We start from the raw sequence: 26,402 nt of genomic DNA on the forward strand, positions 1-26,402 counted from the left end.
ATATTGTTTCCCACATGGGCAAGTAATAGAGTAAACGACCATGGTTGAGCGACAATTGATAAAGTTATAAACTTTAAATTCCCTTTTATGTTCACTATCCAGAAATTTGTCTGATTTTAAGACATACTTACAGCATTTACAAGAGCCACACATGAACATTCCTTTGGGACGTTTCTGTAACCATTTCTCATTATTTGGGGTCCTTCTCTTAAACTCAGAACTCACCAGCAAATTCCTCAAAGTAGGGGCCTTTCTTGGAACCATACTCGGTATATTCCCTACTATTGAATTAATTCTTTTATCCAAAGTCAAGTGTGGCCAGTTTTTAATCATCAGATTCCGGAGTATGTTCCAATGGGACCCATACCTTGAAATGAATCTAACTCTATCATCACTATTATCCTTTTTGACTCTTTTAAGAATTTCCTCTCTATTATGCATAGATGCTCTATTGTATCCTTTCTTGATCATTTTCTTGGAATAACCCCTATCTTCAAAGCGAGATGATAAATCTTGCGCTTCGCTTTTAAAGTCCCTGAAATCGGTACAATTACGACGAATTCGAAGGAATTCACTAATCGGAATCCCCTTAATTTGAGATGGAAAATGATGGCTGGTTGCTGCCAAGAGGGTATTACCAGATGTCGGTTTCCGATATGTGGTCGTTTTTAATTTATTTCCTTCCCTATGGATATTAAGATCTAAAAAGCTAATATGATCTTTGTTATGAGAGAAAGTCAGAAGAATATTAAGTTCATTGGAGTTTAAATCACCAATAAAACTTTCAAGTGAGTCCAAGGGTCCCTTCCAGCACAAGAGAACATCGTCCATGTATCTCAGCCAAACGGATGCACATTTTCTGAAAAGAGGATGAGGATATACTATGAACTCCTCCCACCAGCCCAAGTGCAAGCAGGCATATGATGGTGCACAGGAGGATCCCATAGCCGTTCCACGAACTTGACGATAAAATTTACCATCAAAAGAGAAACAGTTATAATTCAAAACGAATTCCAACATTTCAATAATAAATTCATTTTGATGGGCCCAGTCTCCTCCCCTCCTCTCCAGAAAATGCGCAGCCGCCTTAAGGCCAACATTATGTGGGATGGAAGTATACAAGGACTCCACATCCAATCCTACCAGGATAAAGTCTTCCTCAAAATTCAAATTATTGATTTTATTTAGAAGATCCCCCGTATCCAATACAAAAGATGGAAGTGTACGCACAAAAGGTTTCAATTTTTCATCAATATATTTGCCAAGATGATCTGTTGGGCCATCACACCCTGAAATAATAGGTCTACCTGGGGGTGTATTCCTATTTTTGTGTACCTTAGGGAGTACATATATTGTAGGCATACGGGGTTCTCTTACCTCTAAAAATTGGAACTCATTTTTGTTAATTAGGCCCTCATCCAATGCAAAAGTCAATTTTCTATTCAAAGTTCCCATTATGTTATCCAGTGGATTATCATTCAAAAGGGAATATGTATCCGTTTCCAATTGTCTTCTAATTTCACCGACATAGTCATCCTCTCTGAGGAGGACAACATTCCCACCCTTGTCACTGGGCTTTATTACAATGTTCTCAATATTTTGTAGTTCTTTTAGGGCTTTTCGTTCCCTTTCAGTTAGGTTGTCCTCACACAGAAAGGAGGACCAGTCGATGACACTTATATCTCTAAGCATGGCCTCCAAAAATGCATGTGTATATCTGTTAGAGTGTATACTAGGCATAGTACTACTTTTTTTACGCAAACCCGTAAACTCTGGGATAATCTCCGCACGGTCCTCTCTAGGAATATCTATATTCTCCAATAGGTTACCTTCCCCCCATAGTTCATTTAAATCCGCTAGGGTGTCTAAATCAGACATTTCCAAATCTATTTCTCTCTGTGATTCTAACATAACATTCTCATTTTGAATATTCCTCTCATTTTTTTCCCATGCCAAAGTCTCAAAAGAATCTTTCTAAGAAAAAGGTGAAGATCTTTACATATTTCAAATTCCTTACCAGGGGTAACTGGTGAAAAACCCAAACCACGATTTAATAAAGATATATGGTGTGTTGATAGAGGGAAGTCTGTTAGATTAATTATATTATTCAGATTATTATCTATCTTCCCCTGCGTTGTCTTGTATTGGGTCCTCCTTTTTTCTCTACTATTCTTTCCTCTCCGAATTTTCCTCTGTTTCTGTCCCCTAAAAAAGAAACCTTGGATTGTGATTCCTCAACTCTAACGTGTTTACCCATCTCATTGTCACTAGATAGGTCACTTGTAGTTTCCCCATCTGTTGACATAAAGGTATTTCTTCTCACCCTTACTCTATTCCTATTCTGTCTTTCTCTATTTTTTGTAAAGGAGAAAATTTGTTTCTGTTCAAAATCAGAAGTATCCCTTTGAAACTTTCTCCTTTTTCGTACTGATATTTCACGAAGTTCCACTTCTACCTCCTTCTTAAGACTATTATTTAATTTTTCAAATTCCTGATCCTTACAAAAAATATCCAATTTTTTGACACTCTCCTCAATTTCCATATTGAGCAAACTAAGCATATTTTTCTCCTCTTCTATTAGTAACTCCATCAAATTCATTGAATGCCTCAGACACTCATCATCCCATTTTTCTAAAAATGCTTCGCTCTTAAAATGTGATGCAGGTGTTGTACGTCTGCGTAGGCCTCTTGGGACAATTTTGGACAGCCTATATGCCTCTAAACTCTGAATATCCCACTTCCGTCTCAAATGGCTCAAGATAAGTCTCCGATGATTTTTAAATAAACCATATATATCTCCTCCAATATCCTCTGCACCTCTATTCATTTCACAATTCAGAAGTGCCGCAATCTGTGCATCAACCTCCAAATCCAGACAGTAAGCCATGATCAGGACACACCACTGATACCCTCACAATTCAAGAAAGAAAATATTTTCTATTTTTCTTAAAAAAGGTATATAGGCAAAAACAGGAAGGAAAACACCCTCCAAAAATATGATATAAAGAAAAACAGATGTGGTTTTTACAAACCATACCTAAAGAACCCAAAATTGCAATATAATATAGCACGGTGCCATTCCTGATATGAATTAAATAGAAAAGAAAAAAGAAAAAAGAGATTCAGAAATGTAAATAGGCACTCTTGGGCTCAATAAAATTGAATAATTATTTTATTTCTTGAATCCAGATAATACCGGAAAGAGTAAATTTATACATATACAAAAAACAATTTAAAAAGAGAAATCTCCTGGCCAGGGAAAGAACATACGAGTATTATTCAAAACACAAGTGATATAACCTAATAATTGTGTGGCATAATGTATGTGTTTCAAACGATTTTACAAAAGAGTTTCCAATAGAAAAACCGCCATAATATGTTCACACCTGCGGTTTCCAAACATATATTCAATGTGTATCAGAAATACCAAGAAACCTGTTTAGGACAATGGTTAATCATATAACATGTAATAAGCCTTCAGAATATAGGTAATATTACAAGAAAAATATAAAGTATGATATATATATGTAACACACATTTACAAGACGATTTCTTGAAAAACCGCTAGACTGTATTCACATTTGCGGTTTCCAACCATATATGTATTAGGTATAATAATGTTGCCAAAGGACCTTTTGACAGTAACTATTGATGTTATAATATACAATAGACCTTTCGAGACAAGATTGATATTACCAAATGGATATATAACATGATGTATATGTTATACAATTATACAATTGAATTTCAAAATGGAAAACCGCTGGACTGTATTCACACTTGCGGTTTCCAACCATTTATGTATTATGTATCAAAATATTGCCCAAGGGCCTATTCGAGGTTACTGTTAGTGATATTAATAAGGAAGATATTTTCTACCTACGTATGTAATATGATTTGGCTCTCAACAATAAAAATGGCCTCATTAATTGAATAAATGTGGTTATAAGCACGCTTTTTTCACTCTCATCGAGTAGATGGATAATTCCAATTCAAAGCTGATCACAATAGGAAGTCTCTTTCCCAGACCCACGAGTCTGTATGTAGCTCTCAGGCAGTTGAGTGTTCGAAGAAAAAAACTTTTTGATATTATAAGCTTTTCAATGGATTTTTACCTTCACCTCCGACATCCAATAAGTGCCAGGAAGACCATGCAAGGAGATAATTTACTCCGATGTAGAAAGTATAGTAGATCTCCTCAGGAGGAAAATTCACCTGTATGGTCACACAATTGATTTAAAAACAGCCACGACTCCACAATTACTTCTCTTGGCGCCTTCCTCTATAGATCCATGCTGGTAACAACCATTGTACTCACTGGGATAGAAGCCCAGAAATGCAGGATCATGCACTGAAATTTCAGACGAAAAGAAGGCACTCCAAGAGGAACAGACCAAGCCGGGCAAAATCGCACGCCGGCAGCCGAATAGGTAATGGTTCCAACGTATGTTCCTTTCCACAGAAGGTCTTCAAAACTGGACAGGTATTCTCTGGGCAGGGTTAGGACGTCACTACCCGCCCCATTGATTAACACAGCTGACGCGTTTCATCCCTGAACGGGATTTCTTCAGAGCAGTTTGACAATTACTACCAATCACACTATATTTATATAGTGTCCCAACTTCATTCATTGGTTCCATAATCAAAAACATAATGTTTCACATAAAGATCTTGTGGATATTATATATTTAACTCTTGCATGAAATGCCGCCATGATGTATATCTCTCAATTTAAATAGCAGACAAAAGAATTTATATATTCAAACCAGCAATTAGAATATCCAAAAAATCAAAATACATAGAAAATATTTAATATTTATCCGAAGGAGGGTAATCAGTGATGTGTCTCTACTTGGTCAAAAATGAGATCAATCGTTAAATTTAAATACCATTACTGCCTAGATTTTATTAATAAAATTAAATCTTCCGCTAATACGGTTAGCCATTACTGTACAGACTTTACGATGGATTTATGGAGGAAAATATTTTTTCTTCATCAAAAGGAGATCCCCCATTGTAACGAAAGATGAAACCTGTTCAGTTCTTTCAGCACATGTATGTATATGAACTATATTCAACAATACAAGAAAGTATATGAGATACAGATGATACCTTAGGGGAGGCAGGGACGGAGAACTATTACCAGTTAAGGCATCAGTACCCGGGTCCCCACCGCCCCCAAAGCAGAATCAATCCCAATACAATAAATCTAAGTGTGTAAATTTAACTATTGAATTACATCACATTGAATATATGCATAAAAAGAGCTATGATGACTAACAGGAGCCATCCCACCCATTTGAGATTTTTTATCCAATAGATTGATCATTTTATATTGGGAATAATGTTACCCACAATCATACCAATAAAGGAAGATTATAATTGAATAAAAGATATATAAGTTATCCAAATGAAGAGGCAATTTAGGATTAAACTTTCAGATTTCAATAATAGGACCAGAGATTTTTATATTAAATTCAAAAAGATTTTTTTCCCAAGAATTTCACAAACAATTATCCTAGATCATCCTCCAAAGGTAACATAGAGAGGGTTCCTTTCTTTTAATCCAACATTTTTTTATATCAAAGATAATATATATATAGAACCAACTGATTCCAAAGTACTAAAAATTGAGGAAGATATGGAGCAATCTTTCAGACCCCAACCGTTTAAAGGAACATGTTAAATTTAATTTCATTATTCAATCCCCAAGGATTCAAAGTTTTTAATGTATAAATCCACATAGTTTCCTTCTGAAGGAGTATTCGATTGAGATCACCTCCCCTTCTATCTTGAGATAATTGATAAATCCCCATAAATTTTAAGCCAGTTGGAGATTGAGCATGGTACGTTTTAAAATGTGCAGCTAGAGGATTAGCCATTTCACCCTTGTTGATATCTCTAATATGTTCACTGATGCGAACATGTAGTTCACGTTTCGTTTTCCCAATATATTGTTTCCCACATGGGCAAGTAATAGAGTAAACGACCATGGTTGAGCGACAATTGATAAAGTTATAAACTTTAAATTCCCTTTTATGTTCACTATCCAGAAATTTGTCTGATTTTAAGACATACTTACAGCATTTACAAGAGCCACACATGAACATTCCTTTGGGACGTTTCTGTAACCATTTCTCATTATTTGGGGTCCTTCTCTTAAACTCAGAACTCACCAGCAAATTCCTCAAAGTAGGGGCCTTTCTTGGAACCATACTCGGTATATTCCCTACTATTGAATTAATTCTTTTATCCAAAGTCAAGTGTGGCCAGTTTTTAATCATCAGATTCCGGAGTATGTTCCAATGGGACCCATACCTTGAAATGAATCTAACTCTATCATCACTATTATCCTTTTTGACTCTTTTAAGAATTTCCTCTCTATTATGCATAGATGCTCTATTGTATCCTTTCTTGATCATTTTCTTGGAATAACCCCTATCTTCAAAGCGAGATGATAAATCTTGCGCTTCGCTTTTAAAGTCCCTGAAATCGGTACAATTACGACGAATTCGAAGGAATTCACTAATCGGAATCCCCTTAATTTGAGATGGAAAATGATGGCTGGTTGCTGCCAAGAGGGTATTACCAGATGTCGGTTTCCGATATGTGGTCGTTTTTAATTTATTTCCTTCCCTATGGATATTAAGATCTAAAAAGCTAATATGATCTTTGTTATGAGAGAAAGTCAGAAGAATATTAAGTTCATTGGAGTTTAAATCACCAATAAAACTTTCAAGTGAGTCCAAGGGTCCCTTCCAGCACAAGAGAACATCGTCCATGTATCTCAGCCAAACGGATGCACATTTTCTGAAAAGAGGATGAGGATATACTATGAACTCCTCCCACCAGCCCAAGTGCAAGCAGGCATATGATGGTGCACAGGAGGATCCCATAGCCGTTCCACGAACTTGACGATAAAATTTACCATCAAAAGAGAAACAGTTATAATTCAAAACGAATTCCAACATTTCAATAATAAATTCATTTTGATGGGCCCAGTCTCCTCCCCTCCTCTCCAGAAAATGCGCAGCCGCCTTAAGGCCAACATTATGTGGGATGGAAGTATACAAGGACTCCACATCCAATCCTACCAGGATAAAGTCTTCCTCAAAATTCAAATTATTGATTTTATTTAGAAGATCCCCCGTATCCAATACAAAAGATGGAAGTGTACGCACAAAAGGTTTCAATTTTTCATCAATATATTTGCCAAGATGATCTGTTGGGCCATCACACCCTGAAATAATAGGTCTACCTGGGGGTGTATTCCTATTTTTGTGTACCTTAGGGAGTACATATATTGTAGGCATACGGGGTTCTCTTACCTCTAAAAATTGGAACTCATTTTTGTTAATTAGGCCCTCATCCAATGCAAAAGTCAATTTTCTATTCAAAGTTCCCATTATGTTATCCAGTGGATTATCATTCAAAAGGGAATATGTATCCGTTTCCAATTGTCTTCTAATTTCACCGACATAGTCATCCTCTCTGAGGAGGACAACATTCCCACCCTTGTCACTGGGCTTTATTACAATGTTCTCAATATTATGTAGTTCTTTTAGGGCTTTTCGTTCCCTTTCAGTTAGGTTGTCCTCACACAGAAAGGAGGACCAGTCGATGACACTTATATCTCTAAGCATGGCCTCCAAAAATGCATGTGTATATCTGTTAGAGTGTATACTAGGCATAGTACTACTTTTTTTACGCAAACCCGTAAACTCTGGGATAATCTCCGCACGGTCCTCTCTAGGAATATCTATATTCTCCAATAGGTTACCTTCCCCCCATAGTTCATTTAAATCCGCTAGGGTGTCTAAATCAGACATTTCCAAATCTATTTCTCTCTGTGATTCTAACATAACATTCTCATTTTGAATATTCCTCTCATTTTTTTCCCCATGCCAAAGTCTCAAAAGAATCTTTCTAAGAAAAAGGTGAAGATCTTTACATATTTCAAATTCCTTACCAGGGGTAACTGGTGAAAAACCCAAACCACGATTTAATAAAGATATATGGTGTGTTGATAGAGGGAAGTCTGTTAGATTAATTATATTATTCAGATTATTATCTATCTTCCCCTGCGTTGTCTTGTATTGGGTCCTCCTTTTTTCTCTACTATTCTTTCCTCTCCGAATTTTCCTCTGTTTCTGTCCCCTAAAAAAGAAACCTTGGATTGTGATTCCTCAACTCTAACGTGTTTACCCATCTCATTGTCACTAGATAGGTCACTTGTAGTTTCCCCATCTGTTGACATAAAGGTATTTCTTCTCACCCTTACTCTATTCCTATTCTGTCTTTCTCTATTTTTTGTATGTGTGGCTCTTGTAAATGCTGTAAGTATGTCTTAAAATCAGACAAATTTCTGGATAGTGAACATAAAAGGGAATTTAAAGTTTATAACTTTATCAATTGTCGCTCAACCATGGTCGTTTACTCTATTACTTGCCCATGTGGGAAACAATATATTGGGAAAACGAAACGTGAACTACATGTTCGCATCAGTGAACATATTAGAGATATCAACAAGGGTGAAATGGCTAATCCTCTAGCTGCACATTTTAAAACGTACCATGCTCAATCTCCAACTGGCTTAAAATTTATGGGGATTTATCAATTATCTCAAGATAGAAGGGGAGGTGATCTCAATCGAATACTCCTTCAGAAGGAAACTATGTGGATTTATACATTAAAAACTTTGAATCCTTGGGGATTGAATAATGAAATTAAATTTAACATGTTCCTTTAAACGGTTGGGGTCTGAAAGATTGCTCCATATCTTCCTCAATTTTTAGTACTTTGGAATCAGTTGGTTCTATATATATATTATCTTTGATATAAAAAAATGTTGGATTAAAAGAAAGGAACCCTCTCTATGTTACCTTTGGAGGATGATCTAGGATAATTGTTTGTGAAATTCTTGGGAAAAAAATCTTTTTGAATTTAATATAAAAATCTCTGGTCCTATTATTGAAATCTGAAAGTTTAATCCTAAATTGCCTCTTCATTTGGATAACTTATATATCTTTTATTCAATTATAATCTTCCTTTATTGGTATGATTGTGGGTAACATTATTCCCAATATAAAATGATCAATCTATTGGATAAAAAATCTCAAATGGGTGGGATGGCTCCTGTTAGTCATCATAGCTCTTTTTATGCATATATTCAATGTGATGTAATTCAATAGTTAAATTTACACACTTAGATTTATTGTATTGGGATTGATTCTGCTTTGGGGGCGGTGGGGACCCGGGTACTGATGCCTTAACTGGTAATAGTTCTCCGTCCCTGCCTCCCCTAAGGTATCATCTGTATCTCATATACTTTCTTGTATTGTTGAATATAGTTCATATACATACATGTGCTGAAAGAACTGAACAGGTTTCATCTTTCGTTACAATGGGGGATCTCCTTTTGATGAAGAAAAAATATTTTCCTCCATAAATCCATCGTAAAGTCTGTACAGTAATGGCTAACCGTATTAGCGGAAGATTTAATTTTATTAATAAAATCTAGGCAGTAATGGTATTTAAATTTAACGATTGATCTCATTTTTGACCAAGTAGAGACACATCACTGATTACCCTCCTTCGGATAAATATTAAATATTTTCTATGTATTTTGATTTTTTGGATATTCTAATTGCTGGTTTGAATATATAAATTCTTTTGTCTGCTATTTAAATTGAGAGATATACATCATGGCGGCATTTCATGCAAGAGTTAAATATATAATATCCACAAGATCTTTATGTGAAACATTATGTTTTTGATTATGGAACCAATGAATGAAGTTGGGACACTATATAAATATAGTGTGATTGGTAGTAATTGTCAAACTGCTCTGAAGAAATCCCGTTCAGGGATGAAACGCGTCAGCTGTGTTATTCAATGGGGCGGGTAGTGACGTCCTAACCCTGCCCAGAGAATACCTGTCCAGTTTTGAAGACCTTCTGTGGAAAGGAACATACGTTGGAACCATTACCTATTCGGCTGCCGGCGTGCGATTTTGCCCGGCTTGGTCTGTTCCTCTTGGAGTGCCTTCTTTTCGTCTGAAATTTCAGTGCATGATCCTGCATTTCTGGGCTTCTATCCCAGTGAGTACAATGGTTGTTACCAGCATGGATCTATAGAGGAAGGCGCCAAGAGAAGTAATTGTGGAGTCGTGGCTGTTTTTAAATCAATTGTGTGACCATACAGGTGAATTTTCCTCCTGAGGAGATCTACTATACTTTCTACATCGGAGTAAATTATCTCCTTGCATGGTCTTCCTGGCACTTATTGGATGTCGGAGGTGAAGGTAAAAATCCATTGAAAAGCTTATAATATCAAAAAGTTTTTTTCTTCGAACACTCAACTGCCTGAGAGCTACATACAGACTCGTGGGTCTGGGAAAGAGACTTCCTATTGTGATCAGCTTTGAATTGGAATTATCCATCTACTCGATGAGAGTGAAAAAAGCGTGCTTATAACCACATTTATTCAATTAATGAGGCCATTTTTATTGTTGAGAGCCAAATCATATTACATACGTAGGTAGAAAATATCTTCCTTATTAATATCACTAACAGTAACCTCGAATAGGCCCTTGGGCAATATTTTGATACATAATACATAAATGGTTGGAAACCGCAAGTGTGAATACAGTCCAGCGGTTTTCCATTTTGAAATTCAATTGTATAATTGTATAACATATACATCATGTTATATATCCATTTGGTAATATCAATCTTGTCTCGAAAGGTCTATTGTATATTATAACATCAATAGTTACTGTCAAAAGGTCCTTTGGCAACATTATTATACCTAATACATATATGGTTGGAAACCGCAAATGTGAATACAGTCTAGCGGTTTTTCAAGAAATCGTCTTGTAAATGTGTGTTACATATATATATCATACTTTATATTTTTCTTGTAATATTACCTATATTCTGAAGGCTTATTACATGTTATATGATTAACCATTGTCCTAAACAGGTTTCTTGGTATTTCTGATACACATTGAATATATGTTTGGAAACCGCAGGTGTGAACATATTATGGCGGTTTTTCTATTGGAAACTCTTTTGTAAAATCGTTTGAAACACATACATTATGCCACACAATTATTAGGTTATATCACTTGTGTTTTGAATAATACTCGTATGTTCTTTCCCTGGCCAGGAGATTTCTCTTTTTAAATTGTTTTTTGTATATGTATAAATTTACTCTTTCCGGTATTATCTGGATTCAAGAAATAAAATAATTATTCAATTTTATTGAGCCCAAGAGTGCCTATTTACATTTCTGAATCTCTTTTTTCTTTTTTCTTTTCTATTGGGTATCATTATATCCCGACTCCAGGAAGGGCCCCAAGAGTGGGCCTTCTCCTTGGCTCCTGACGCCCCTGAACTTTCCTCCGTTGATCGGTTTTTCTATGCCCTCGGTCTCATTTACGACGAGACTGACAGGACTGCCTTAGCCGAGAGTCAGCTGGTGACCTTACGTCAGGGTGGGAGACCTGTTGAGGAATACTGTTCTGATTTTAGAAAGTGGTGCGTAGCTTCTCGGTGGAACGACCCGGCCCTAAAGTGCCAGTTTAGGTTAGGATTATCTGACGCCCTGAAGGATCTGCTGATTAGCTACCCCTCTTCTGACTCCCTAGACCAGGTTATGGCCCTAGCAGTACGACTTGACCGACGTCTCAGGGAACGTCAGCTTGAACGTTTCAATATTTTCCCCTCTGACTGCCCTGCGATTCCCCCCGAGGTCCCGTCTCCTCGCTCTTCCACGGAGGACTCGGAGGTACCTATGCAACTCGGGGCCTCCATGTCCCCTCGACAACGTAGAGAGTTTCGCAGGAAGAATGGTCTCTGCTTCTATTGTGGGGACGACAAGCATCTACTGAACACCTGTCCCAGGCGCAAGAATAAGCAGCCGGAAAACTTCCGCGCCTAAGTGATCATCGGGGAGGTCACTTGGGCGCACAGGTATTTCCCGTTAATACTAAACGCAATAAGATTTTGCTTCCCTTTCAGGTCTCGTTTGCTGGCCGGTCTGCCACTGGCAGTGCCTTCGTGGATTCGGGCTCATCTGCTAATATCATGTCTGTGGAATTTGCTATGTCTCTAAAAATGCCTTTTATTGATTTACCTTATCCTATCCCGGTAGTGGGTATCGACTCCACTCCTCTTGCTAATGGTTATTTTACTCAGCATACTCCTGTTTTTGAACTCCGTGTTGGCTCCATGCATTTGGAGCAGTGCTCTGTACTGGTGATGCAGGGATTATCGTCCGATCTGGTATTAGGTCTTCCCTGGTTGCAGCTGCATAATCCCACGTTTGATTGGAATACTGGGGATCTCACCAAATGGGGTAGTGATTGTCTGATGTCATGTCTTTCGGTTAACTCTATTTCTCCCCGGGAGGAGGTAAACTCGCTTCCTGAGTTTGTTCAGGACTTCGCTGATGTGTTTTCTAAGGAGGCCTCCGAGGTGTTGCCCCCTCATAGAGATTACGATTGCGCCATCGATTTGGTGCCTGGTGCCAAGCTTCCTAAGGGGAGGATATTTAATCTTTCATGTCCTGAACGTAAAGCTATGAGGGAGTATATCCAAGAATGCCTGGCCAAGGGTTTCATTCGCCCCTCGACTTCTCCTGTAGGTGCTGGCTTCTTTTTCGTGGGGAAGAAGGATGGTGGTCTTAGGCCGTGCATTGATTATCGGAACTTGAATAAGGTCACAGTAAGGAACCAGTATCCCCTTCCTTTGATTCCGGATCTTTTTAATCAGGTTCAGGGGGCCCAATGGTTCTCTAAGTTCGATCTACGGGGGGCATATAACCTTATCCGCATCAAAGAGTGGGATGAGTGGAAAACTGCGTTCAACACGCCCGAAGGTCATTTCGAATACCTAGTCATGCCCTTTGGGTTGTGTAATGCCCCTGCCGTCTTCCAGAATTTTATTAATGAAATTCTGAGAGATTACCTGGGTAATTTTCTTGTAGTGTACCTTGATGACATACTGGTGTTTTCCAAGGACTGGTCCTCCCACGTGGAGCATGTCAGGAAGGTCCTCCAGGTCCTTCGGGAAAATAATCTGTTTGCGAAGACCGAAAAATGTGTGTTTGGGGTACAGGAGATACCATTTTTAGGTCAAATCCTCACTCCTCATGAATTCCGCATGGACCCTGCCAATGTTCAGGCTGTGGCGGAATGGGTCCAACCTGCCTCCCTGAAGGCGCTACAGTGTTTTTTGGGGTTCGCTAACTATTACAGGAGATTTATTGCCAACTTCTCGGTCGTCGCTAAGCCTCTTACGGACCTCACTCGCAAGGGTGCTGATGTCCTCCATTGGCCCCCTGAGGCCGTCCAGGCTTTTGAGACCCTCAAGAAGTGCTTTATCTCGGCCCCCGTGCTGGTTCAGCCCAACCAAAGGGAGCCATTTATTGTGGAGGTTGATGCGTCCGAGGTGGGAGTGGGGGCCGTCTTGTCCCAGGGTACCAGCTCCCACACCCATCTCCGCCCCTGTGCTTACTTCTCTAGGAAGTTTTCGCCCACGGAGTGTAACTATGATATTGGCAACCGCAAACTTTTAGCCATTAAATGGGCTTTTGAGGAGTGGCGTCACTTCTTGGAGGGGGCCAGACACCAGGTAACGGTCCTTACTGACCACAAGAATCTGGTTTTCCTAGAATCTGCCCGGAGGCTTAATCCTAGACAAGCTCGTTGGGCACTGTTCTTTACCAGATTTAATTTCTTGGTTACCTATAGGGCTGGGTCCAAAAATATTAAGGCTGATGCACTGTCACGTAGTTTCATGGCTAATCCTCCTTCTGAGAAGGATCCTGCTTGTATTTTACCCCCTGGTATAATTGTTTCTGCCACTGATTCTGACTTAGCCTCTGACATCGCGGCTGATCAAGGTTCAGCTCCCGGGAACCTCCCTGGGGACAAACTGTTTGTCCCCCTGCAATACCGGCTAAGGGTACTCAGGGAAAACCATGACTCCGCTCTATCTGGTCATCCTGGCATCTTGGGTACCAAACTCCTCATTACCAGAAACTATTGGTGGCCTGGGTTGCCTAAAAACGTTAGGGCTTACGTCGCCGCTTGTGAGGTCTGTGCTAGGTCCAAGACCCCTAGGTCCCGACCTGCGGGCTTACTACGTTCCTTGCCCATTCCCCAGAGACCTTGGACCCATATCTCCATGGATTTTATCACCGATTTGCCTCCATCTCAGGGCAAGTCGGTGGTGTGGGTGGTAGTAGACCGCTTCAGCAAGATGTGCCACTTTGTGCCCCTTAAGTAACTACCTAACGCCAAGACGTTAGCTTCTTTGTTTGTGAAACACATTCTGCGTCTCCACGGGGCCCCGGTCAATATAGTTTCGGACAGAGGGGTACAATTTGTTTCCTTATTTTGGAGAGCTTTTTGTAAAAAGTTGGAGATTGATCTATCCTTCTCCTCCGCCTTCCATCCCGAAACTAATGGCCAAACGGAAAGGACTAACCAATCCCTGGAACAATATTTAAGGTGTTTCATTTCTGACTGTCAATTTGATTGGGTCTCATTCCTTCCCCTCGCCGAATTTTCCTTGAATAACCGGGTCAGTAACTCGTCAGGGGTCTCCCCGTTTTTCTGTAATTTCGGGTTTAATCCTAGGTTCTCCTCCGTTTCCCCTGGTTGTTCCAATAATCCCGAGGTAGAGGACGTTCATCGGGAACTGTGCACAGTCTGGGCCCAGGTTCAGAAGAACCTAGAGGCGTCCCAGAGCGTACAAAAGATTCAGGCTGATTGTAGACGTTCTGCTAACCCCCGGTTTGTCGTCGGGGATCTGGTGTGGTTGTCGTCGAGGAACTTGCGCCTTAAGGTCCCGTCCAGGAAGTTTGCTCCCCGATTTATTGGACCTTATAAGGTCATTGAAGTCCTCAACCCTGTATCCTTCCGTCTGGAGCTGCCCCCATCCTTTCGCATACACGACGTCTTCCATGCCTCCCTCCTGAAACGCTGCTCCCCGTCCTAGTCCTCCTCGAGGAAACCTCCTGTTCCCATTCTCACCCCTGAGGGGGTGGAATTCGAGGTGGCCAAGATTGTGGACAGTAGGATGATCCAGGGCTCCCTCCAGTACCTGGTCCATTGGAGAGGATACGGGCCGGAGGAGAGGACTTGGGTACCTGCTCGAGATGTTCACGCTGGGGTATTGATAAGGAGGTTCCACCTTCTCTTCCCCACTAAACCGGGTCCTCTTAGTAAGGGTCCGGTGGCCCCTCATAAAAGGAGGAGTACTGTAAAGGATCTGCCAGGCACTACGTCTGGGTATACTCCCAGGATTAATCAGTCGACACCTGAGGCCAGACCTCTGGAATCTTTTTGTTTTGTGGTATTGTGGTCCCATCCACGTGGCACGGACAGCCTTAGCCTTTGAGCACAAGTAAGCTTCATTATGGCTACATCACCTGCAGTTTTCATGTATACAGACGACATTGAGCGGATCATGCATGGCATTTCTGGAGATGCATCTTTTCTCAGCGTTCCATCTGTTGACCACGTCAAAAGGAAATGGGAGATGGAATCCAAGCGAGCCATCACCGTATATTTACACCTAGTCACCTTGGGGGAATACTTCAAGGTGGACCGTATCCCACGTGGTATGAGATCAAGTTTAACGCCTAACTTGTTTCCAAACAACTCCGAATTTTGTCAACGCTTCTGTCAAATTTCAAACAGGTACGCTCGTGACATCATTCTGTTGAATTGCAGAGTGTGAACGCTCGCATACAGGATCTTGAGGGATCACTTATGGCTTTGTTACCTGTTGATGAGTTACAGAAATATAAGGAAAGTGCCAAGGAGTCCTTTGATAAATTCAGGATACTGCTGGAGAATACCAAACGTCAAAAATGGGTACGTGATGTCGAGGATTACATGGATGGCCGCATTTACAATTGGCAAAAAGAACCCCACATTATAAAAGGAGTTGCACATGGCAAGGGTGCAGTGAACAACAGGAGACGTCTGCAATCTACAGTGAATGTGCCCACAGACCTCTCTGATCCCGCTTTTTTAGGGGGGACTTTCGACGCCCTAGGCGTGGAGGCCGCAAGCACAGAAGGCGGTTTAAACCCAAGACCGGAGAGAACCAGACGACATTGGCAAGCCACACGAAGCAAAGAGAGGAAAAACAACTAGAGCAATTGGCGGTAAATATATCCTCACGTCCTTTATCCGACACTCAATTGAAATTATTGAATAAGGGACTTTCATTCTGTCCGGCCTCTAAAGTCGACTGGTTCCAACTAGAATTAGACCTACATTCTTTTTTTCGCAGGATAAAATTAAAAAAGTTTTTTTGCGATCACACTGTGGGTCAAGATAATAGAGGATCCTGTGAATTTGCTCTCAGCAAAGTAGGTCTATTCAAAAAATCAGGGTGGCAGCCGCATATTAGTGATCCGATCATAGAGGCTTTTATTAGCATTGTAAAAGAAAAAGTATGTCGGTTAAGAGAAGAAATTGGGGACACATCTCTATTACATCCCAATTTAACTAGTGGGGAGTTGGTTGCCCTCAAAGAATTAGCTGGTGATGCATCCCTGACGATCAAGCCAGCCGACAAAGGGGGAGCCTTGGTCGTCATGGATACATCGCTATATCTTGAGGAAATTAGTAGTCAAGTCAACAATACTAATGTTTATGCCAATGTGTCTGGGGATCCGAAGTTTAGAATCCAGCGCAAGATTACTTGTATTCTTCAGAATGCGTTAGCTGGGGGTATCATTGATAAAGATTTGTTTGATTTTCTTGTTGTCACACATCCAGTTACCCCTGTGATATACTGCCTCCCCAAGATACATAAATGTTTACATAGACCGCCGGGACGCCCTATTGTGTCTGGGAGGGACTCCATTTTTAATCCTATAGCAGTATTTCTTGATAAAACACTAAGAGATTTTGCCATTTCTGCAACATCTTACATTCAAGACACTACAGATTTTCTGGTCAAATTAACACAAGTAACTTTGACTGGAGACATCATTTTAGCGTCTTTTGACGTTTGCAGTCTGTACACGTCCATTAATCATGACAGAGGACTTAATGTAGTGAGGGAAGCCTTGGACACGTCTGAATACTCTGAAGCTGGTACATTATTCCTCATGGATCTGTTGGAATTAATACTTACAGAGAATTATTTTCTGTTCGTTGATTCCTTCTACATTCAAAAAAGAGGAACAGCCATGGGCTCGAATGTGGCTCCCACTTACGCCAACATGTTCATGGCGGCCCTTGAAGAGCGTCACGTCTACGTGTCCTACCACTTCAGGCATGTACTGAGGTGGTGGCGATACATAGATGATGTGTTTGTTATTTGGACCGGCACTGGGTCACAGCTAGAGGAATTTTTTGAGTTCCTCAACTCTATTGATGAGGATATCAAATTCACAATGGAGTTCTCTACCACACATTTGAATTTTTTGGATACTATGGTATATAGGGTTGATGATAAACTAGTCACTGATTTATATCATAAAACCACAGATCGCAACAGTTTGTTGCGATTTGATAGTCAGCACCCCCAACGGATGATAGAATCTTTACCTTTCAGTCAGATGTTGAGGGTCAAACGTATTGTGACAGAACCCCAACATCTTACATCACGTTTGGATGACATGGGTGAGAAATTCGCCCAACGTAAATATCCCCGAAAACTCCTACGCAAACAGAGAGATAGGGTTGAATCTGTCGCTAGGGATCAGTTATTGACATCACAAAGTAAAAATACACCAAACAGAGTAGCATTTGTCTCAACTTTTTGTGACATTAGCTATAGGATTTCCAATATTATACGTAAGGAATGGCATATCCTTGGTAATTTATCGGGTGAGGTTCCCGAATTTAGCAATCCCCCCATGATGGCTTTTAGGCGTCAAAAAAATCTCAGGGATCAACTGGTACACGCGGATGTGGGGTCTTCGCAATTGAGTCGCCAATTAACTTTGGCCCCCAAAAAATTGGGATGCTTCCCATGTTTGAATTGCGTGAATTGCAACATCATGGTGAAGGGCAATATATTTAGACACCCGACGAATGGGAAAATATTCCATATTAAACAATTTCTAACTTGTGCATCAACATTCGTTGTATATGTACTACAGTGTCCATGTAAGTTGCTATATGTGGGTGAAACCACACAGGAATGCCGCTTACGTATTAATAAGCATAGATCCACTATTAAAACCAACAAACTGGATCTTCCAGTCCCAGCACACTTTTCTTTAGCGGGACACAGGGTCAGCGATCTGAGATTTTGGATCATTGACCATGTGCCCCTACATAGGAGGGGCGGCGATAGAATTGCCAAATTAAAACGTAAAGAACTGGAGTGGATTCATAGATTAGATTGTTTACATCCAAGGGGGTTGAATGTTGATTTTAAAGTTGGGGTGGTTCTCAACTAAATGGGTACAGTGATTGTGTTTTCTCTCTGTTGTGCCATGCATGGTCTTTCACTGTCGTTTGCTACTATATATGTATCTGTGAACACATTCAATAGGACGACATTGTCATTGCAATATAAAATAATAAATGTTATTAACATATCCATAAATTCTCTAAAAAATTTTTGTCATTTTTTCAGATTCCAACATTGGGCAGGATTCTTTCCTCTGGGTTTTGGAGTCCTTATAGAACTGTTTTCATCATCTATATGCGGCCATTTACATCTGGTCAACTTGGTCCATTTTTTTGTTTCAACAATGGGGGCAATATAATATGACTATTTGACATCCTTCCAGGGATAGCTACTATGGTAGTGGGCTTATAGTATATTCAGGGGAGTATCTACATGTGTACACACATTGTGACATTATTACATTGTTCATTTTATATTTTGAGGCGTTATGCCTCTAATACTTATACATTTAGATGGACACATATTTATTGCATATATATAATAACATAATACAGTATAAGCACTTTTTTACAATGTGTGTTGCTGCTGATTAACTCCCCTATTCTAACATTTTCGGACTATGTATCCGGATGTATACCTAATAAATATACATAAACAATATATGGCCACATTATTAATCCCATACTAAATGTTTATTGCTGATAAAATCCTCTGTTTGAAACATTTTTCTGACCTGTTGTTCCATTCTAGTTTCGTTCCTGGACGTGATATGTTTTTCCAGGATGTAAAATGGCCGCCGCGTACTGGGATTCATACTGCGCATGCGCGAAATTATGATAGCAAATTCTGGCCAAGATGGCTGCCGTGCTATCGAATGCGCATGCGCGGGAATAGCCACCCGCGATCCCGCGGGATTTCGCTATGCATTGCAAACAGGAATGATAGTCTCATTACACAGGTGTGCAATACATTTGTACACATACTGCACAGCTGAGACCTAGAGGAACGAGCCCTGTTTTCGGTTTTCTGCTATTGACAACTTTGAATGTTTTTATTATATACATCTGGGTGAGTCATTATGTCATTAACACTTTAATGTACATAGGACTGTCTTTTTTCTGTACCAGTCCCTTATCTATCACTTTGTATATTCACATGTACACTGGCATTCATATTTATCTTTTAATATTGTATTTTGTTTTTTGTATCATCTATTTTATATTGGATTTTGTCTTAATCACTGTTTAATTTTAATTGGGCTTTGCAAGCCTTTATATACTTATGACTTGATGTGTGTTTTTATGCTTGAAAAAAGTCCAGTTGGACTGAAACGTCGCATGGGTGAATAAACAGCTCTTGCTCTTTTTGGAAGTGCTGCCTCTGTCCATTTTTTGTCTGCTAGACCTCTGAGACTGACACCTGCTCCCACCAATCAGGGTGGCAGGCTCAGGAGTGGGAGAGCCTATCGCGGCCTGGTCAGTCAGAGTTAGCTCCGCCCCCTGTCCATTTATACCTGCCGTTTTCTCTTCCTCCTTGCTTGTTATTCTTCTTGGATTCCTGGCCCCACTGCTGCCTTGCTCCAGCCTGCTTCTGCCGTGCTTCTGCCTTGCTTCAGTTCCGTTTATCCTGCGTTGCTCTGCCCCTGGCTTGCTTCTGCTCCGTGCTCCCGTTTGTATACTCCACTACTTCCTGATCCTGACTGGCTCATTCACCGCTCCGTTTCCTCGCGGCGTTCCGTGGGCTACTGTATTCCCTTGCGTGTTCCCTGTTTGTCTCCCTTGCACTTAGACAGCGTAGGGACCGCCGCCAAGTTGTACCCCGTCGCCTAGGGCGGGTCGTTGCAAGTAGGCAGGGACAGGGCGGTGGGTAGATTAGGGCTCACTTGTTCCCTTCACCTCCTTCCTGCCATTACAATGAGGGCTGCAATACAGGTACAGGATATATACTAGAGAGAACTAATGGCAAATAATGGTACAAATGATAAATGGGAGATTTTCAAATCTACTTTGGGTAATTATAGTGTAAAGTTTATTCCTATAGGTAACAAGTATAAATGACTTAAATTAAACTCCACATTGCTTACACCTTCTGTAAAATGGGCAATACATGACAAAGAAAGGGCATTTGAAAAATAAAAATTTGAGGGTACAGCTGTAGCCTTTTTAAATTATAAAGAGTTTAATAAAATCTGTAAAAAGGTAATAAAATCAACAAAAATACAAAATGAAAGGCAGATGGCCAAGGATAGTAAAACAAATCCCCAAAAATTCTTAAAATATATAAATGCTAAAAAGCCAATGTCTGAACATGTAGGACCCCTAGATAGTGGTAATGGGGAGTTGGTCACAGGGGATCAAGAGAAGGCAGAGTTACTAAATGGGTTCTTTTGCTCTGTATATACAACAGAAGAAAGAGCAGCTGATGTAGCCGGCGCCAGTGCTGTTAATATATCAGTTGACATACTGAATTGGATGAATGTAGATATGGTCCAAGCTAAATTAAATCAAATAAATGTACACAAGGCCCCGGGACCAGATGTGTTACACCCTAGAATTCTTAAAGAGCTTAGTTCAGTTATTTCTTTCCCCCTCTTCATAATATTTAGAGATTCTCTAGTGACTGGTATAGTGCCAATGGACTGGCGCAGGGAAAATGTGGTGCCTATTTTCAAAAAGGGCTCTAGGTCTTCCCCGGGTAATTATAGACCAGTAAGCTCAACAACCATCGTGGGGAAAATGTTTGAGGGGCTATTGAGGGAATATATACAGGTTTATGTGACAAAAAATTGTATTATTAGTGATAGCCAGCATGGTTTTACTAAGGACAGAAGTTGTCAAGCCAACCTGATTTGTTTTTATGAAGAAGTGAGCAGAAGCCTAGACCGAGGGGCCGCAGTGGATATAGTGTTTTTGGACTTTGCAAAGGGATTTGACACTGTCCCTCATAGACGTCTAATGGGTGAATTAACCCCTTCCCAACATTTGTCGTAAGTATACGACATGGAAAGCCACTGCTTCCCGCAAAATGTTGCATAATTACGACAAATCCATGGCACTGACTCAGAAGCTAAGTCGGTGCCATCATCCCCGGATGTCAGCTCAGGGCCGCCATCAGGAATTTCAGGGCCCCCTACAGCTACATTTTCTGGGCCCCCCTACCGTGGCACCGCCTGTTAACGGTACTCCGTCCAGTACTATATCATGGTACCCAGGGCCGCCATCAGGGGGGGTATTAGGGGTACTGATGTGAGAGGCCCGGCCAAACCTAATTGAAAGGGGGGCCCGGCAAACTGCCGCGACTTGCCTTTGGTAGAAAAAAAAACAGGCCCCTGCAATGGGGCCCGTTTTTTTCACCAAAAGAATGTCATGAGCTGCGGGCCCCCCTTTCAATTAGGTTTGGCCGGGCCTCTCACATCAGTACCCCTAATACCCCCCTGATGGCGGCCCTGGGTAGCATGGGGGCCGTCAAACACCGCCGCCCGTGCGACCGATCACGCGCACCCGCAAACTCCCGCGCATGCGCACCGGCGACCGCCTGGAACCGCGCACCGAATTTTGAGGCAGATTTTGACCTGCCCACACTATCTTGCTGCGTTTTTTGCCTGCGGCGATTGAGGACAGCAGACAGAAAACGCAGCGAAAAATGCATTTTCTGCCTCCCATTGATTTCGATGGGAGGTCAGAGGCAGAACCGCGGCAAGAAAGGACGTGCTGCTTTTTCTTTTTTCCGCGACTGGCTCCCATTGATTTCAGATTAAATCAATGGGAGGCGGTTTTGGAAGTTGTTTGGTGCTGATTCTGACGCAGTGTCCGAGTCAATATCAAGGCCCAAAAACTCTGGGAACTGGGCCTTATTGTTAGGGCTTATTCAGACGAACGTGTAATACGTCCGTGAAACGTGTGTGATTTTCACGCGCCTTGCACGGACCTATGTTACTCTATGGGGCCGTTCAGACTGTCAGTGATTTTCACGCAGCGCGAGTCCGCTGCGTAAAACTCACGACATGTCCGATATTTGTGCATTGTTCGCGCATCACGCACCCATTGAAGTCAATGGGTGCGTGAAAATCACGCCCAGCACTCCCGCAGCCGTATAAACTATGAATGAAAACAGAAAAGCACCACGTGCTACAAACATACAAACAGAGTGTCATAATGATGGCGGCTGCGTGAAAATCACGCAGCCACGCATCATACGCTGCTGACACATGGAGCTGTTATGGACCTTTTGCAAGCGCAAAACGCCACGTTTTTGCGCGCGCAAAAAGCACACGCTTGTGTAAATCCGGCCTTAGGGTAGGAACACACTAGGCATGAACACTGCGGATTTTATGCAACACATTTTATTGTGGAAAAGCCGCAGCGTATTAGTCGCAGCAGAGTGGATGAGATATGAACAAATCTCATCCACACGCTGCAAAAATAATGGACCTGCAGTGTGGCTTTTTGGCTTTTTAAGCCGCAGCGTGTCAATGTATGCTGTGGAATCGCTGCTCCTCTGTTGCAGAAATGCTGCAGTTCTGCCGCAAAAATCACAAATGAGAAAAAAAAAAAACGGCACTTTTTTAAATTTATAAAAAAGTTTAGACTTGCCCCGGCCGTAGTCCTGGTGACGCGATCCTCTATTCTTAGCGCAGCCCCGCCTCCTGTCATGACGTTTCATCCCATGTGACTGCTGCAGCGGTCACATGGTCTACAGCGTCATCCCAGGAGGCGGGGCTACGTTCAGAAGAGAGAGATGCGTCACTTAAACTACGGCCGGGGCAAGTCTAAACTTTTTTTTCCCTGCAGGATTCCCGCAGCAGACACGCCTCCCGAAACCTGCGCCACTATTTGGTGCGGTTTTGCTGGCGGAATTCCCTGCGGCTCCCGGGATAAGCGGTGTAGTTTTACTCAGCATATCCGCCTAGTGTGTCCCTTATGATGTCGCTCCTGGAGCTGCTGCCGCTCTCTAAATAGGCAGTTGGTTCAGTAGAATTTGGAATTATTTTTTTTTGTGAACCAGCTTAAAAAAATACAAAACTTTTGTGTTAGGGCCTGTTCACATCACTGTTCGCTTCCGCTCCGGGGTTCCTTCTGAGGTTTCTGTCGGGTGAACCCCGCAACGGAAAGTGAAAGTGACAGCACAGCTTCCGTTTCCATCACCATTAGCGCAGTCGACTGCGCTATTAATTCCGTCCGAAAACCAGCCGGAATGGTGACGAACGGAAACCATTAGCGATGTTTCCGTCACCATTGAGATCAATGGTGACTGAAACGGAAGCTGTGCTGTCACTTTCACTTTCCGTTGCGGGGTTCACCCGACAGAAACCTCAGACGGAACCCCGGAGCGGAAGCGAACGGTGATGTGAACAGGCCCTAACACAAAAGTTTTGTATTTTTTTAAGCTGGTTCACAAAAAAAAATTATTCCAAATTCTACTGAACCAACTGCCTATTTAGAGAGCGGCAGCAGCTCCAGGAGCGACATCATAAGGAACACACTAGGAGGATATGCTGAGTAAAACTACACAGCTTATCCGCCCCGGTAGCCGCAGGGAATTCTGCCAGCAAAACCTCACCAAATAGTGGCGCAGGTTTCGTGAGGCATGTCCGCTGCGGGAATCCTGCAGGGAAAAAAAAGTTTAGACTTGCCAGGGCCGTAGTCCTGGTGACGCATCTCTCTCTTCTGAACGTAGCCCCGCCTCCTGGGATGACGCTGTAGACCATGTGACCGCTGCATCAGTCACATGGGATGAAACGTCATGACAGTTGGCCAGGCTGCGCTAAGAATAGAGGATCGCGTCACCAGGACTACGGCCGGGGCAAGTCTAAACTTTATCAATTTAAAAAAGTACCTTTTTTTTCTTCTCTTGTGTGATTTTTGCGGCAGAACCGCAGCATTTCCGCAACAGAGGAGCAGCGATCCCACAGAATACATTGACATGCTGCGGCTTAAAAAGCCAAAAGCCACACTGCAGGTCCATTGTTTTTGCAGCGTGTGGATGAGATTTGTTCAAATCCCATCCACTCTGCTGCGACTGTAATACGCTGCGGATTTTCCACAATAAAATGTGTTGCATAAAATCCGCAATGTTCATGCCTAGTGTGTTCCTACCCTAAGGCCGGATTTACACAAGCATGTGCTTTTTGCACGCGCAAAAAACGTGGCGTTTTGCGCATGCAAAAGGTCCATAACCGCTCCGTGTGTCAGCAGCGTATGATGCGCGGTTGCGTGATTTTCGCGCAGCCGCCATCATTATGACACTCTGTTTGTATGTTTGTAGCACGTGGTGCTTTTCTAATTTCATTCATAGTTTATACGGCTGCGGAAGCGCTGGGCGTGATTTTCACGCACCCATTGACTTCAATGGGTGCGTGATGCGCGAACAATGCACCAATATAGGACATGTCGTGAGTTTTACGCAGCGGACACACGGACACATGCTGCGTGAAAATCACTGACAGTCTGCACGGCCCCATAGAGTAACATAGGTCCGTGCGAGGCGCGTGAAAATCACACACGTTGCACGGACGTATTACACGTTCGTCTGAATAAGCCCTAACAATAAGGCCCAGTTCACACAGTTTTTGGGCCTTGATATTGACTCGGACACTGCGTCAGAATCAGCACCAAACAACTTCCAAAACCGCCTCCCATTGATTTAATCTGAAATCAATGGGAGCCAGTTGCGGAAAAAAGAAAAAGCAGCACGTCCTTTCTTGCCGCGGTTCCGCCTCTGACCTCCCATCGAAATCAATGGGAGGCAGAAAATGCATTTTTCGCTGCGTTTTTTGTCTGCTGTCCTCAATCGCCGCAAGCAAAAAACGCAGCAAAAAAAACGCGGCAAGATAGTGTGGGCAGGGCAAAATCTGCCTCAAAATTCTATAAGGAATTTTGAGGCAGATTTTTTTTTGCCTGCAAAATACTGTGTGAACAGGGCCATACATAAACAACACTTTGAGATAATTTACTCACTGTGTCAGAAGAGCTGCTCCCACTCCAGTCCTCTTCCGGCGATGTCTTCCAGGGGAGGTCTTCGGTCCAGACGTCCAGTCCTTCACCTCCAGCCAGGCTCCAGGTAAGTTTTGTCCATGTGTGTCCGCGGCTGCGCGCGCTTCGTTCGCGGGTGCGCGCGCGGCCGATCGCGGGTGCGCGCGCGGCCGATCGCGGGTGCGCGCGCGGGCGGTCTCCAGTGCGGGCGTTCGTGGATGCGCGCTCGCGAGTGCGCACGCGCGGGAGTTTCCTTGTGCGCGCGATCGGGTGCGCGCGCGCGGGCGGACGGTTTGACGGCCCCCCATGACGAGGGGAGGGGGCCCGCAGCAGCAGCAGCTCACGACATTCTTTTGGTGAAAAAAACGGGCCCCATTGCAGGGGCCCGTTTTTTCCTACCAAAAGAATGTCGAGGCAGTTGCCGGGCCCCCCTTTCAATTAGGTTTGGCCGGGCCCCTCACACCACTACCCCTAATACCCCCCTGATGGCGGCCCTGTGTCAGCTGTATCTGACAGCTGACATCCTGCTGTAACGGCGGGGACTGAAGTTATTTTAGATCCCAGCCATTAACCCCTTAAAAGCAGCCATCAAAAGCAATCGCTGCAGGTGTTTGCAGCTCATCGACAGCACAGCAATGAAATTGCCGGGGTGCAGGTAGCTGCAATGGCAACCAGAGGCCTAATGCTGGCCTCCCGGTGTGCCTAGCACGGAGAACTTTGAGCCCCCGCCTGGAGGTGGGGCCTGAAAGGCTTACGTAGCAGATGGCACCATCTAAAGTGTAAATAAAAACTTGTAAATAAATATTATAAAAGTTTTAAGTAATAAAATAAAACACAATCGCTATTTTTCACTTATCAAGTCCTTTATTATTGAAAAAAATAAAATAAACCATACATATTTTGTATCGCCGCGACCATAGCGGCCTAAACTATAAAAATATTATATTATTTATTCCACGCGGTGAACGGCGTAAAAAAAAACGTAAAAAATAATGCCAGAATTTCTTGTTTTTGGTCACTTTGCCCTACAAAAATT

Source organism: Rhinoderma darwinii, chromosome 5 (assembly GCF_050947455.1).
Source record: "Rhinoderma darwinii isolate aRhiDar2 chromosome 5, aRhiDar2.hap1, whole genome shotgun sequence".
NCBI classification, from domain to species: Eukaryota; Metazoa; Chordata; class Amphibia; order Anura; family Rhinodermatidae; genus Rhinoderma; species Rhinoderma darwinii.